At 31.2% G+C, this 15,848-nt stretch overlaps 1 pseudogene; it reads right to left on the bottom strand.

The window, feature by feature from the left end:
- Nucleotides 1-1,034: 1,034 nt before the first annotated feature.
- On the bottom strand, nucleotides 1,035-5,194 carry LOC108556651 (annotated as a pseudogene).
- Nucleotides 5,195-15,848: the final 10,654 nt, after the last annotated feature.

Genomic DNA, 15,848 nt, shown 5'->3' with positions numbered 1-15,848 from the left:
TTTGTTAAAATTGCTTTTTTGTTTTGTTTTGCTTGGTTTTGTTTATGTGTGTGTTTGTACAAGTTTTCAATAAAACAGAAAGAAAGAATCAACATCAACAAACTAACAAAATAATAATAAAAAAAACACTATAGAATTGGATGTAGCGCAGAACGTGTGTGTGTTCGGTAAATTAAAAAAGCAAAAGTTGTGCAAACTGTCGTTGTTTGCATGCAACTGCAATTTGAATGGCGCGAACATAAATTTTTATTCTTTTGTGAAAAGAGATTTCCCGACGAGGAAACGATCATGGGGTCTGATTTACGACCGCTCTTAAACATCATTTCGAGTTAAATAGTTTTACTGTCTGCAGCTGAATATAAATCTGTCCCACCTTCTGCTTTAGAATCACATCATTGGAAATATAACCTATTTATATGGTAAATATTTCGATCAAATTTCCTGAGCGATGCTTTCTATTATTATTATTATGTACCGTCACAGCTTATAGAAATCTCAAATGTCTGGTTCTTTTGTACATGCTAAAGTTGCAGATTTTTAGTATCAAAGAGGATTTTACCATATAAATTGCAATTTAATACATTTTACAAAGCTCTTGTTAATTAGTCGATTAGAACAATTCGGACTGCGAAAAAATCGGATAACGAAAAGTTTTACAAAAAAAAAAATTTCAGACAACACATAAACACCTTCGTTAACCGAACATTTGTTGAATCCTAAATCTATGTTCAATTAACGAACAATTCGGACTACGAACAAATTGAACATCAAACACTTTCGCAAGATTTTTACGTACATATATTCGGTTAATGAACACCTTACAGTACATTTGTAAAATTGTAAATTGATGAGTGATTAACGAACAAATTGAACAACGAACACTTTCGCGAAGTTTGGATAACTAAGCCGCTTGAATCATAAATTATTGAAACTTTATTTTACCTCTGATGTTTCTTAGTAAGACTAAATTTTACTCATAACATTTATTCTAAGACTAATTTTCTTTATTGAAAAATTACTATTACTATATTTTACAAATGATGTTCCAAAAAAATAGCTGTGTACAATGGAAGGAAGATTACAACATATGGGAATGTGGGAAATTGGGATATCATCAAGCAAATTTAAGGATGAAACAAAAAATCAAATGAGGTAGGAGATAATTACTCCTTTTTGATTCTCTTGTTAGCCTGGTGGGCTTGGTACACAGCAACGTCTTCAACTTTGAATGTACCTAGAGCATACCAACATAGGCATTGGCTCCTCCTTGTGATGGACGCGCACTGAAATATTTCTGGGGTTGAGGAGCCAACGTGGGCGTGTAATAGGTTGGCGGTGCCTCTGGTTGAATGTAAGATCCCATTTGTTGCATTCTGATATTTGCCAAACGTTGCAAGTATTGCGACGTCAAATGGTCTTTGCGATCTTCTTTAAGCTGAGCAAAAGCACTGTACGTCTTCGAACCGACGATGAGCAATTCATTTCAGTTAGAGATTTGGTTGCTTCTTCCGGAGAGGAGAACCAAACAAAACCGAAACCCTTGCTGCGACCATCATTACTTTAGCGGACGTAATTGTACCAAAGAGCGAAAATTCCTTCCTCAATCTTTCATCATCAATGCTGTCATCCAAATTCTTAACATACAAGTTAACGCCTTGGTAGCAGTTCATACGTCGATCTTGAACTGCTCTAATATAAGCTTAAGTTTGAGCTGACGTTCAGTCCTCTTCTGTGCACGTCTAACATACACCGGTTTTCCTTCAATAATCTCCTTTCCATCCAACTCATGACGGCGGCCTCGGCAGCACCGGATTCTTCAAAAGCAACAAATCCCTATGATTTGCTATCTTCTTTATTCATAATCTTATAGCTTGTAATATGGCCAAATTTTTCAAATATCTTCTTCAATTGTTCATCACTCAAATTTTCACCAAAGTTTTTAATGTATACATACGTGAACAACTTATTCTTCTCTCCAAATTCATTTTCGCGTTCCTTATGTGGAATGAATCTACCAACGAATACCTTCTTGGAATTAATCAACATGCCATTGACCTTCTCAATTGACTTGTTAGCTGCTTCTTCAATTTCAAAATGCACAAGGCCGTAGCCCTTGCTGTTGTTGGTCTCATCTTGAGCAACCTTGCAACTCAAAATGTTACCGAAGGCAGAGAATGTGTCATATTATCCTTATTATCAATTAATTTGTCTAAATTCTCGATGAAAACATTGCCTACTTCAGATTTACGTAGAGATGGATCACGTTGGGACCACATTATGCAAATTGGTTGATTATTGATCTTATTGAAATTCATCATGTCCAATGCACTTTCATCATGTGCTGGATGCTGAAAGTTCACGTAAGCATAGCACAAAGATCTTCTAGTGATGACTATGTCGTACCTGTAAGACTATATTATTGGTCAGACATTACATCTAAGATTATATTTCTTTATTTACAAATTATTAAGATAAAATTATTATATCCATGACTTTCCAAAAGAATGCTGTGATTTTATCTAAGACAATACACAAATTACCAAGACAATAGTTATGGATTGTCAATAAATACTACAATCCATTCATAATTAATAAATTATTTACTCTTAAGTTATGAACTAAGACACAATATTTTGCATTACAATTATTAGTTTAACCGTAAAAAAATATTGAATGAATGAAATAAAGTTAAATACTTTTAGTATGGATAAGTTGTAGTTACTTGTATGACCTTAATGTGAACAATACAATATAAATAATCCACCAGGTTGCTGCAATAGATGACAAATATAATAAAGTAAATTTAATTACTTTTTACTTTGTCTTTGTTCTGTCTTTAATAAATAAATAAGATAATTAAATGCAAGTGTAAACAATAAATAAACGTCACTAAAACAAAATAATTGCATCGGAAAAGCGCTGAATTCAAAGGTCACTGCGGCTATTCGAATCCTTGGCAACGAATAAACAAAAAGAAAGACACCTGAGGACGTAAACAAGTGATGCAACTGGAATTTTCACTTTGATCTTGAGAATAAGACAGGACAATAGATGGAATGAAGGAAGTAGTACGTAATAATTTCCTTAATTGTATTTTTTTTGTGCACAAATAACGAAATATTCACTGTTTTCCTTATATTCATTTCTGTTTTGTGTTTATTCAAGATGAACGGAAGGCGATGATGACTGTATAAACATGCGACGATTCTCTTGGAAACCGGGGCTATAATTTGACGCCGTAATAAAGTATAATTTCCTATCACTTACGCTTAATGCACGAGGCGAATTGAAATTGTTTAATTCACCGCTTTCGGAATTTATAAAGTTAAAAATGGAAGGAAAGAAAGAAGGATGCGGCAAAAGGAATCTTCTTTTTTTTTCTGTCAATTAGGAAAGGAAATACCAATCGCGATGACTAATACATCTTTTTTGTGTGTGTGTATGTGCAAGATTCGATCCTAGACCTACTATATTTATTATCGTTACTACAATCTAGTGGAAATATTTTTAGTAATTTATGTCATTTTACTATTAATAAAACTGTGCGCTCGCTGTCGCCGATTCGAATTAGAATCGTTTTATATTTGGACCTGTACGACTCTCACACTCATTTATATGTATTATATATATATACATACACACAAATATATATAAACATTCGTCACCGAAAGTCTTGGCGCCGCAAAAGTTTTGGATGTTTGTGGTCGAACCTTTTGCCGCCTCTGTGACCCGGTCGGTGCCATTTTTTCTTCCCGACTCGACCTTTTCCGGGGACCCACGGTGCGGATCCAAAACAAAAAAAGGTTAGAATCCGCCACCCCCGTTCCGAATTTAAAACGGAATCCTTGTTGTTTCGGGAATGGAAAGAGGGAGAACGTTGGGACGAGGCTTGCAGTGAAAGACCGATAAAGCCAACACCGCCTCCCGCGAATGGCACAACCCCTCCCTCCCACCTCACCGCTTCTGGTTCCCAATTAGATACACTCCAATTCACAAAGTTCTTAACCCACTTTTTCGTGTGCCTCCTTTTTCTTGCCCCGCGAGTTTTATTTTCGATATTCAGTAGCTAAATTTAAGAAAAAGAAAAATCCTCTTCGGAATAATAGAAATATGTGTGCTTGACTCGTCAGCTATTAATAACCGTTGACAGATGACAGTAGTTACATCTCCCCGTCAATTATCGCAATTTAATGGAGATTTAAAGCAAGTGACCTTGTCAATGGTTGTCATTTTTTGCGTCTGACTACGACAGCTCTTTTTATGTTTTGTGTTTCAGGAAGCTTCCTTGCTTATATCCTAATTGCTTGTTAAATAAACGTATTACATAATGTATAGAGTTAATAATTGCATCTTGACTTTTGTTGATAAATGCCATCTCTTGAGCCGACTTACATTATTGTTTTCTCGGAGGAGGCTTCATTATTTGTCAACTAATTAATTATTAAATAAAAGTACAGTAATTATATACCAATAACCCGAACTAGTTTTAAACAGGATGGAAAATTATTGTTTAGAACTTATTTCTATTTTGCTCAAGTACATTTTAGTTTGAAATTTTAAAACTGAACTATTGCAAATCCGGACGTTAACGATTGGATCTCGACTTTTGACAGTTATTGTCTTATTTTGTGTTGATTTACGTATGCAGTCTTTCCTTTCTTGTATAATGAAACAAAACTTCATTATAAACTAATTGACGTATTCATTTATATTAATAGAAAAGTAAATGATCGGAGTTCGATTTTTATCGGTCATTGTTGTCTTTTACTTGAATTTTTTCTTTCTTTTTTTATTTCATGAAAGCTTAATTCCTTGTAATCTAATTGGTTGTTAAATAAATGTATTATCAAATTTATCACAATAGAAAAGCAAATGATCGGATCGCGTTGTTGTTGTTATTTGAGGGCTAAAGATAATGCGATTAAGATTATTATTATAGATATTAGATGGGCGGAATAAAGTAGGAGGATGAACTAGAAAGGAGAGATATAGATAGTTAGATAAATAGAGAGCGAGCCCTTGATATGCGCCCGAACTAATATCCACCCTTGAACTAAATTTTCCAATGTGAGGCAGCATAACACAATGATCTATTTATACGCAAACAAATCGGATCCCACGCGAAATGCATTTACCGAGGCACGGCATTTACGCCCAATTGCCTATCCTGACTCCCGCCGCGGCGTCCGGTCATTTCGTCAAGGGGATTTCCTTTTATCCAGTTTTTATTTTAAATTTTCCGTTCTTTCCCCAATCACATTAAAAAGAATCCATTGCTCCATACAAATTCGAGTCGAAATGCACTTAAGGATCCGATTTTCAATTGAATGGAATGGCGAAAAAGGGAACAGAAAATGTGCACCGTCCAAGGGTTTCACAATCTTCAACCTACCACCACAACCATCGTCGTCTTTGAATGTAGAACCGCTCGTGCCTTCGTGTTGGACTGTAATAAACTCGCATACTGCGGCATTTTATGTCGTTTTATATAGGCGTTCGTGTGTGTGTGTGTGTGTGTATGTGAGTGCGGAGCAATTTCCTTTAAAATTCGCAAAATCCTCATTCGAATTCCCTTTTAACCCGAGCAAAGCCTTCCTCGTGCGCACATGCGCATCAAAGGGCGCACTTTTACAGAAGACTCCATTAAACTTATTTGTTCTGTGGCGTCGGGTTTTGCGTTTCATTGTTTAATTGAAAACTCTGCGGGATTTTCATCATCCAGAATGATAATAAATGTATTTGAGTCAGCCAATTATGTGCACGTGAATAAATAACGTCTCGTCTCTTGATTTTTTTACATGAAAAATTAAACGCCCATGATGCGGATACACATCATGGGAGAACTTGTCCCCTGGTTAATTGGATGAAAAATTGCAAGTTCATGTTTAGCATGAACGAAAGGGATTTTACATGTGTTAAATTTATTTTGCGAATATCATCAGAATTAAGGTTGGGTTCATTTATTAAGAGAGATTAATAGATTTGTCCAACTTTCAACAATATATTACCAAAACATTACCGAGAAAACTAATTTTAAAGCATAAAAAATAATATAAGATTTTTCAGCCCTTTTACTCTTGCATACTTTTACATAAATGTTGGACTGAAAATGCAAATACTTCCAAAATTAGACGTATAATAGTTGTGTATAATATAGGTTATGACATAAGTTGTCAAATTAACCAAACACAATTTGACAGTCGGGACGCGTATTAAGTATTGCAAAATATTAAACAAATTAGTAATTAATGAATTTGTCATTATTTTGATACAAATTATCTACAAAATTTATTTTAAGCATTCAAAATAACATAAATATTATCCCCTTCTTTACGTACTTATAAGTATAGATCTTGGACTGAACATGAAAATTCTACCAGAATTTGGATTATAATGGTTATGTATAATATAGGTTAGGTTTATTTTACTGTCGCAATGATATAAATTAGCATCCCTATTATGTGCAGTAATACCCACGGTCCTTGACGATGTGTGGCGGCGTACCGTCGCATATCTGGAAATCGAGAGCCGCCCTTAATGAGTTGCAGATGGAACCTTACACCAAAACAAAGCAACTTAACTTTAATATGATGTATTTTTGCTTATTATTCAAGATTTTATCAATACTTACTACACAATACTTACATTTAATAAATTAATAACTGTACATTATATAAATATAGTGATATAGAATGAAAGGATTAATTATTCAATACTTGTCAATACCAGAAATGTAAATCAAAGACATTAATCGAAGATATTAATAAAACGCATTGGTTAATTAACAGGTTTTATAAAGATTTATATGTTAATAATAGTAAAACTTGTTTGCAATTATATAAGAAATTTTCAAATTCTAAATTATTTGGCGCTTGTACTTGTGGTGCCATCTATAGAGCTGCCGGTTTACTAAGATTCGATAACTGCGCCACAGCAGTGGCCATACAACAAATTTTCAATGTGAATTGGTCCCCCTAGTAATACCTTGCATAGTGCAGTTTCCGCCAATATACCGAACTATTTGAAACCGGACAAATCAAGAAACTAAATAAATACGTAAATAAACCGCACAAAGCGAAAATTGTCTAAATATTGGTTATGACATAACCTGTCAAATTAACCAAACATAATTTGACAGTGGGAACGTTAATACGCGTATTGCAAAATATTAATCAAATTAGTAATTAATAAATTTGTCATTATTTTCGTTGCAAATTATCTACAAAATATATTTTAAGCATACAAAATAATATAAAACTTATTATCCCTTGTGCTCTTTACGTATTTATAAGTATAAATCTTGGAGTGAACATGCGAATTATAGAAGAATTTGGAGTATGATGATTATGGTTGTGTATAATATAGCTTAGGTTTATTATGTACAGTACTACCTCGCATAGTGCGCGTTACGCCAATATATCGGACTATTTGAAACCGGTCAAATTTTGAAATTTTTAAAGTAAACTATAGTTATTTTCAAACCGCACTGATGGACTCAATATGCGATCATTAATCTCAATTTTTTCAAAGTATTTATATATTTCTGACTAACTTCAGTCTTCATTTAATTTATTTATTGTCATTTTGATTACCAAGTAAACATTTAGTTGTGGGTTGAAATATAATTTTTCGAAATATATTTTTAAATGTCAATAAAAATTTTGTTTGTTTTTGATATTTTCAAAATAGACTATAATGAACCCGTTCATCGAATCCGCACTGTGCGAGATATTTCTGTAGAAGTGATGAAAAAGCATTTAAATAGTTATTTATTTTGTATTTTATACACAATATTTGATTATTTTTGAAAAAAAATATTTAAAATATATATTTTTGGCAAATTTGTACATGTTATAAAAGGTTAAATGATCAGAACTAGTTTTGCGCTCGAATAGTTACGTTATGTTTGGAAAACTGTATTTATCGTAACAAGATTTATTTTCATGTTCGCATACCGAATCTAACATACATATTCCACGAGTCCCGAATCCGAATCGAATAATGGCATCGGCAATAATTCGTCCGCTGCAAAATAGCAATAAAAAAAACAGTAAAAAATTGGTGGAAAACAACGTGAACAATCCCCCAGGCGATCGTATTTGCATTTCAACTCTGGAGCTGCCCGAAAAATGTTCACGAATTGTCCAATTTGCAGCATTATCAAATGAAAAATAATAAAAATAAATTTACATACGCCACCTGAAATGGTGATAATTGATTAAATGAATATACGTGGAAAAACGAGGCGGATTAAGGTAGAAATAAAAAAGAGAGTGGATTAGGTGGAATGAAATATCTTCATGGCGTTATTTTATTTATTCAGTGTGTACGTGTCTGCTTTATTTTCATTTCACTTTGTTCATTTTTGGTTTCCTTGTTCATAGCCCGAAAGTTTTGTGTTTAATTTATAATGTTTGCCGAGCAAGAAGTTCAAACATTGTAAACTTTGCTCGAGCACCCCACACATAGTGTGTAGATATGTATATTCAATGCAGTAATGCGATACTATATAGTACACACTATGTATGTATAACATCATATGATATATGTGTGTACCTATTGGTAGACGAAGTTGATGTCATTCATTCTCATTCCATTACGATCGCTAATATTTGGTCGGCTAATGTCTCTTCAGAATTTGCGCAGATATGGATTGTATGCGAATGTTAATCAAACATAACTCTGATCATCTATCTATCTACATGACAATACGTGATGGTTTTTATTCATTTGAACACTAGACAAAATCATTCTACAATTTGCAAACATATATTTTCCTATGAGATAAAATTAAAATTTATCCTCGTTTGGTTAACACTGAAAATCCATTACGAAATCCTTCAATTTTCAAATTACTTCTGCAGCTCTATATCATAGCATCCGGCGCTAACAGCATTTTAATTATATTAAATCGAATGCAATCGAACTACCCGCTACGAATCAAATACTAATTCCAGTTCAATCTGTTTGTGGGTCATTAAAATGTATGCGTCCTAATAAACCCCATTTCCAATCAAAATTAGTTGATAAATTAAAAAAATGTCATCAATATTTTTTAAATCGTTTGCAAATTCGAGAACCACAAATTATAATTATCAAAACAATAATTATAAACTTAAAATAAACTTTTGAATATATAATAAAAGTTGAGTCAGTTAATAACAAAATAACTTATTGGTTTTATGCAAGTACTTACTTCTCCGATGGTGTCTGAAAACCAAGTTGTTTGAGAACCGAGATGTTCGAGAATTAAAGTTCCATTGTCAATATTGAATATAGAAAATAATTATAAACTTATTTTAACCATTGTTAAACCATTATTAAGAAAATTTTGGCTTTATGTTTGTACCTTGATTTAACGGTTTATAGACTCGAGAATAAATTTGTTCGAGAACTGAGGTATTTGATAACCGAGGTTTTGTACTCATCTCATTTAAAAAACGAAAATGAATATTTTATTAATTATATAAGACAAATGAGAAGTTACTTTTTGGCTTTATGCCATGATTTATAATTTTTGAATATCTTTATAAATTCAAGAACTAAGGTGTTCGAAAATCAGAACCTTGATTTTCTGATTTTTACTGAATTCATTCAGAAAATAGTTATAAACTTGAGACAAACACAAATTACCTTTTTTTATTCCATAATAAAATATTAAGAAATTACTTATTGTCTTTCATATTTTATGCATGTACTAGAATTTACGGTTATAACTTGAGTCAAAATTATAATTCTCTTACAATTTTGCATAAAGATTCATAATTGCGTACTTTATTTTTTCCTGAAAGTTAAGTCAAATATTAATCAAAATCAGTTGATATTCGTAATATACGTACTTTACTTTTTAGGTCCTCCTTAAATACCCATGGCAACAAATCCAAGGCTTCATTTTTCTTTTTTATTTTCTTCTTACAATTAATCAATGTTTATGAAATCCATCATCATGACAACAAATCCCCTCACAGGATGAAGGAATTCGAAACGCGACGAGGTTAAGAAAATTGAAAAAAAAAATGGTACAAAGCAAAAATATTTATTTTGAATACGTGTTTGAAGCAATTGTAATTGAACTTGACGCTGCTTTGGCGTTAAACTAAATTGCGAAGAAATTAAGTGTCGGTGTTGCCATGGTAATAACAGCTGTCAGGGATGAGGATGGGTGGTATCGTGTTACCAGAAATCCGAGCGTCAAGCGTATTCATCGCCGCGGTAACCGAATCAACTCAAGAAACAATCAATGATCGTTAGTTAGATTGCGTTGGTTACGGAAGCGACACGACACGATAATGTTACACATGTTACCAACATTGATACTAATCACGCTAATATCGCCATGGAAATATACATATATCAGACGATTATCTACAGTAAAAGTACGTACACATTACGCTGTGCAATGTTCTATTTGGTATACCTATTTCCGCAAGTATAAGACAAATCAGTTTTCAAAAATAAAAATTAAGTGCGTCTTATACAGTGGTTTATATATTTTTTTATTCAAATTACAAATTGTAATATCGGTATTCTATATCTTTCAAAAATGTCGATGAAGAGGTTGTTAGAAACTACTTCAGAAGGTGATATTTTTAGAGTGGAAAACATAGACCCTCCTGATATTTCTTATTATTCACATTCTATTGTAATTTAATTGTGGAAGTTGACCTTCTAGATATGCACTTATGTACTTATTTTATTGTAGAGTGTATTTCGGGTCAAAGTGACTCCTCTATCGCAATTACATTCTTGAAATATTATTGATATATGGATTTCAAAGTGGAGTAACTTTGGTTTTCCATGTACCAAAACGAGGATAGTCAGTAATTCTGATATACAATATGCACCACACTAATACTGTAAATGAAAATATAAAATAAAAAACTGATATCAAACAGTGCACAACTGATGCATTCGATGATAAATGGCTTTATTTTATTGTATAATAAATATCGCTGGTGTCAACAATAAAATTATATATGAATGCTCACAATTGAGAAAGAATAATTTTAGGTATTCTTTGATAAAACAACTAGGACGTGCGCTGTGTGAACGATATATTCATAACCGAATGTGCAAACAAACGATTCTTGAAATCTTAGAATTCTGATTACAAATATCAAAGCATGTTGAAACACAACCTAATGAACAGATTTTTTATTTAGGTGTTTTTTATTCAAGCAGGAGCGAGCAATGTTTTGGGCTACATGTGGCAGATCAATATTTAATTGACGCATAGATAGTACATGTGTTTATTTTATTTATTCGTAGAAGTTGCTGGTTAAATGGGATAGAAAACGTTTTATTTTTGTTTAGTGAAAATTACTCTGATTTAGGAAGAAATGCTAATGTTAAGCGATCAGTGTTAAATACAATTACTTTGTATAAACATTTAAGGTAATCAACTTTAGACTCATATTTTAAAATGTTATATCATTTTGTATTTAAGTTTACTGTTGTTTCAATTTTTCTTTGTTTGAAAAAAAACTTTGTTATTCTATTCTTTAATACAGTTATTATTTGAAATTAAATACATTTTATGTATAGTTTATTTGTATACTGCTGTTTGCAACAGTTAGGTATAATTAGTATAATTAGTATTATTGTTAATTTGTTTACTGTTTGTATTTGATGTAAACATTATTATTGTAATTACATATATAAATAGTACAATTAAATTGAGTAATTATTAAGTTTTAATTAAATTTGTTTTAAAATACTACTTTAATTTTACTACAATTAATGTACACTGCGAGTTTCAATTATATATTAAGTTTATACACAAACTTCAAGTATTTATACAAGTTGTCAAATGCATGAATCTTGGCTTTTGAAATTAGTTTTTCATACTTGTGATATATGTGTTGCACGAAATTACTTTGTTAAAGCAAAGTTTCTGAGAGATTATAAAATAGTAAGATTTTTATTCTTGAAGATACAATGAGTAAAGCTCTATTAAATAAAACTTTTATATTATATTAAAATTAAGATATTTGTATATATGAACATTAAGATTAATTAGAAACGTATATACGGGATAAAATATACCTCGGTATACGTCCGTTTTGGAATAAGTTCAACTTTATATACATCCTGTTTGAACGCCAAAAATTTGAAACTTTTGTTTAGAATACTAGTCGAAAATCTTTGCCAAATGGATGGATGTCAAAAAATTCAGTGAAGTACGAGGGTAGTCCCAGAAGTACCAGACCTAACAAAGAAAACACAAAAACAAATGAAAAAAATATCTTTATTAAAATGGTAGAATTCTTTTAGCTCTATACACTTTTTCCAGCGTTGTTCAATAGCTTCGATAACCTGGTTGTAGTAAGTATTGTTGAGATCTATAAAATGGAGACATCTAAATCTGGCGAATATGGTGTGTGAGGAAGCAATTCAAACTTTAACTCATTGATTTGTCCATCGTGAAGACGGATGTGTCTTGATCGTGACCAAACTCTGCACCCATCTCCTTCATCTCCAAATTTTCAGTCTATATGCGCTTTTTAAAATACCTACCATGTCTGCTTTCAGTCGTCGGTAATCCAATCTATTTTGTGGATTTGGCGTGGTCACCACTGCGATGTTCGTCTTGGCTTTTTAACTGGCATCCAATATTTTTTTGGTGTAAACGAAGTAGAGTAGAATCTAGATGGGCTTTGATATTGGTTCGACAGACATTGAAAATGAAAGTATTGTATCATATAATGATGACCAATTTTTTCCATGTTTAGAAATTCACTGACATCGGTTACTATTGATGGCTGTCTATCAAGTACTTAACAAAGTATCGTCTTTAAACTTAAACTTTATAAGCTAGATTCTTTTGATAATAGTTTTTTTTTTCAAAGAAAACCGCCATTTATACGTGAGGTTGGGTACTTCTGGGATTGCTCTTAAAGATCAAACAAGCCTTAACCAGATAATGTCACATTTCTGAAACATCTTTAGGAGAAAGCAGAAGCAATTTTCTTTTGACAGAGTTTTTGTAATCTTTAAGCCTGCTGTTCATCAATCAGGTGTAAGTAGAAAAAGAGTCAGGATTTTTTTTTTAAATTTCGTTATTTTTTTAATTATTTCATCTAATTGCTTTTATATTTATGAACTTTGGTATTTTGAATAGACTTATACCGAGATACCACTTTATATACATATTTTTTTTTTACAAATATTTTATTCGTTATTATGATTCATTTAATTTGCACCAGCTTTTAAATAGGAACTCTATAAGTATTCGAATAAATACATTCCGTTCACAAAAAAGTTATTTAAAATTTTGTTTGTTTTTCCATTAGACTTGAACGCATTACTGTAGTAAACGCACGGATTGTTTAAAATCGGCTCAGAAAATTGAGTTATAACGTGCAGCAAGTTTGTTTGTGTACGTAAAGTGGGCGAAACCTAAAACGCGTTTTATTAGCTTCATAACGCAAAGCTGTTTATTTTAGCTCTTCTCTATTTTTCTTCGCCGTCATTCCTGGTGGCTTATTTATTTTATATTTTTCTCTCTTTATTTTCTACCAATTTCTATAGCGCCTTTCCGCTACCAACTTTTGTTTATAAACACAAGTTGGCAACGGTCTCGCTCGAAGTAGTTCGTACAAGCCTTCCTGGCTTCTGCGGCGTTGGCGTACAATCATCAATTATTTTCGAACATTAATCATTCGACGCAACAATACACGGTGTAATTAGCTCAGTATTCTCTGTTACGCTTTGCGGTTACACGGTGACACATTAAATACTTAACGCTCCCAACATGTCAGACAACAATTTTTCGATGTCACTGAATTCATCATAATAATCAGTGTAATTATGAGATTTTACAACAAACAAAATGTATACATAATTTATTTTAGATTTAGATAATATATTAAATAATTGGTACAAGTTGTATCAATGATTGTGTAAATTAATTGACAGCTTCATTTATAATAATATTAAGTTGGTATTCTACTTACTCACTACTCGTTAATTAAAAATATATTAATTTATATTGCTAGGAATGAGAATATAACTAAATAATTTAAAAACACGCTTTTTGAAAACTTTAGGTGTGAGCCTAATCTATTTATTTTTTCTAATTTTGGGGCACCAAAAAATGCATGTACGATACATCATTTTCTATACATATAATTGTATTAGACTCTGCGAAAAGGAAGTTTTGGTTAACAAAGTTGAACAGTAACTACGACTTTTATTGTATATTATGACAAAAGTTGTCAGATTTTGACCATGTGAGAACGAAGTTTCGTTTATCAACATAACTTTTTTATATTTTGTCATAGTACTTTATATTGAAATTATTGTAGTAAATAGTATTGTTGTTGTGAATATATTGAATACATGCAAATATATATATAATGGACAATGACAATTCGAATTATTTTGCCATTTGTAGATAATTATTTATTGCTATAAGTAATTATATAGTAATTACAATATTTTTAATTTATTTTAATTCATTGTACAACATTAATTGCAGTAATTGAAATGAACAGTAACAAATTGCAATTATTTTGTCCCATTTTACTTAGTTGAAAGTTGTTTGAAAATAATCAATCCGTTTTTAAACTAATACTGAAAAGTTAGAATAAGCATGAAAGTGACTTTTTGATACTTTAATTTATATTATGTTTGTTATTATTTATACCTAAACCTCAACTAAAAGTTTCTTAATGCTAAAATCCAATTAAAACTTATGCACCAAATGTAAATGCTTCAATTTTTTTGTAGTGAACGGATAAAGACATCTAGACAATAAAATATTGTGGTTGTTATATAACTCAAGTAGAAATTTAAATAACATATAATTTTTAAATAACAACTTTATATGATTATCTTAAATTATATAAAATTGTAAAAGTAATTTGTCATGTTTTGCGCTTTACTCGAGACTACGGATTTAATATATAATTGAATAAAGTTTCCCGGTGCTAAAATTGAATTAAACTTATAAGCTAAACCAAAGAGTTTTGAAACACTTTGCATAGATCAGGGGTCGAGGACTTGCGAGTATTTCCTTCTTAAATAATTATTGGTTCAATCGGTCGTTCCTTGTTTCTCATCGTTGTGTGCGGCTCCTTAAATATTTAAAAATGGGTCTTCATTCCAAGAAGGTTGCCAACTCCTGGCATAAATGTATTAAAAGTAAGTGTTAAAACTTAGAGCTACTAAAATATATCTGGTAGTTAAGAAATTCTATGTTGTGGATATAAAATTGTAAGTATTCTTGTAAGTTGTAAGTACTTGTGGCTACAGTAATTAATTTAAATTTAGATTCATGTTATAAATTAATCCACTTTGAAATTTATCTTATGAAATTAAATACATTGATTGAAAGTGTTTTATTATTAAACCATATTGCGGTTAGTTTTGCGTAATCTGTTTTTGTGGTGATGTTTTGCTTTGTTAGAATATTAAGCAAATATAATCGTGGTTGACATTAATTGGATAAAGTTTCTCTCTGTTAATATTTAATTAAATCTGTATACTAAATACAGTTATTTGCTTCTGCTAAAGAAGTGATATAACAAAATACATAATTTCAATTAAAGTTTTTCGTAAAAATATGAAAATTTTATCATTTGGTTAAACTAAACAAAAATGATGAAATAAATAAAACTTTTAATGTTAACCCAACAATCTGATAATGTTTAATTAAATTTATGAGCAAAATATCTTAATCTATGCATTAAAAGTTAAAGTCACATTTAATAATGAAGCATGAATGTAACAAAATCCGCAATTTTAATTAATCAATTTTATACAGCAATAATTCTCATAGTGCACATAATACCTCTAGTATTCCGGACTAATCGAGGAATTAAGTTAAAAATTAGGGCGGCCTTAGC

This window comes from Nicrophorus vespilloides, unplaced genomic scaffold (genome assembly GCF_001412225.1).
Source record: "Nicrophorus vespilloides isolate i.1.1-1 unplaced genomic scaffold, Nicve_v1.0, whole genome shotgun sequence".
Lineage (NCBI taxonomy): Eukaryota > Metazoa > Arthropoda > Insecta > Coleoptera > Silphidae > Nicrophorus > Nicrophorus vespilloides.
Note: the sequence above shows the minus strand (reverse complement) of the source record. Positions and strands in the feature narration are given on the sequence as shown.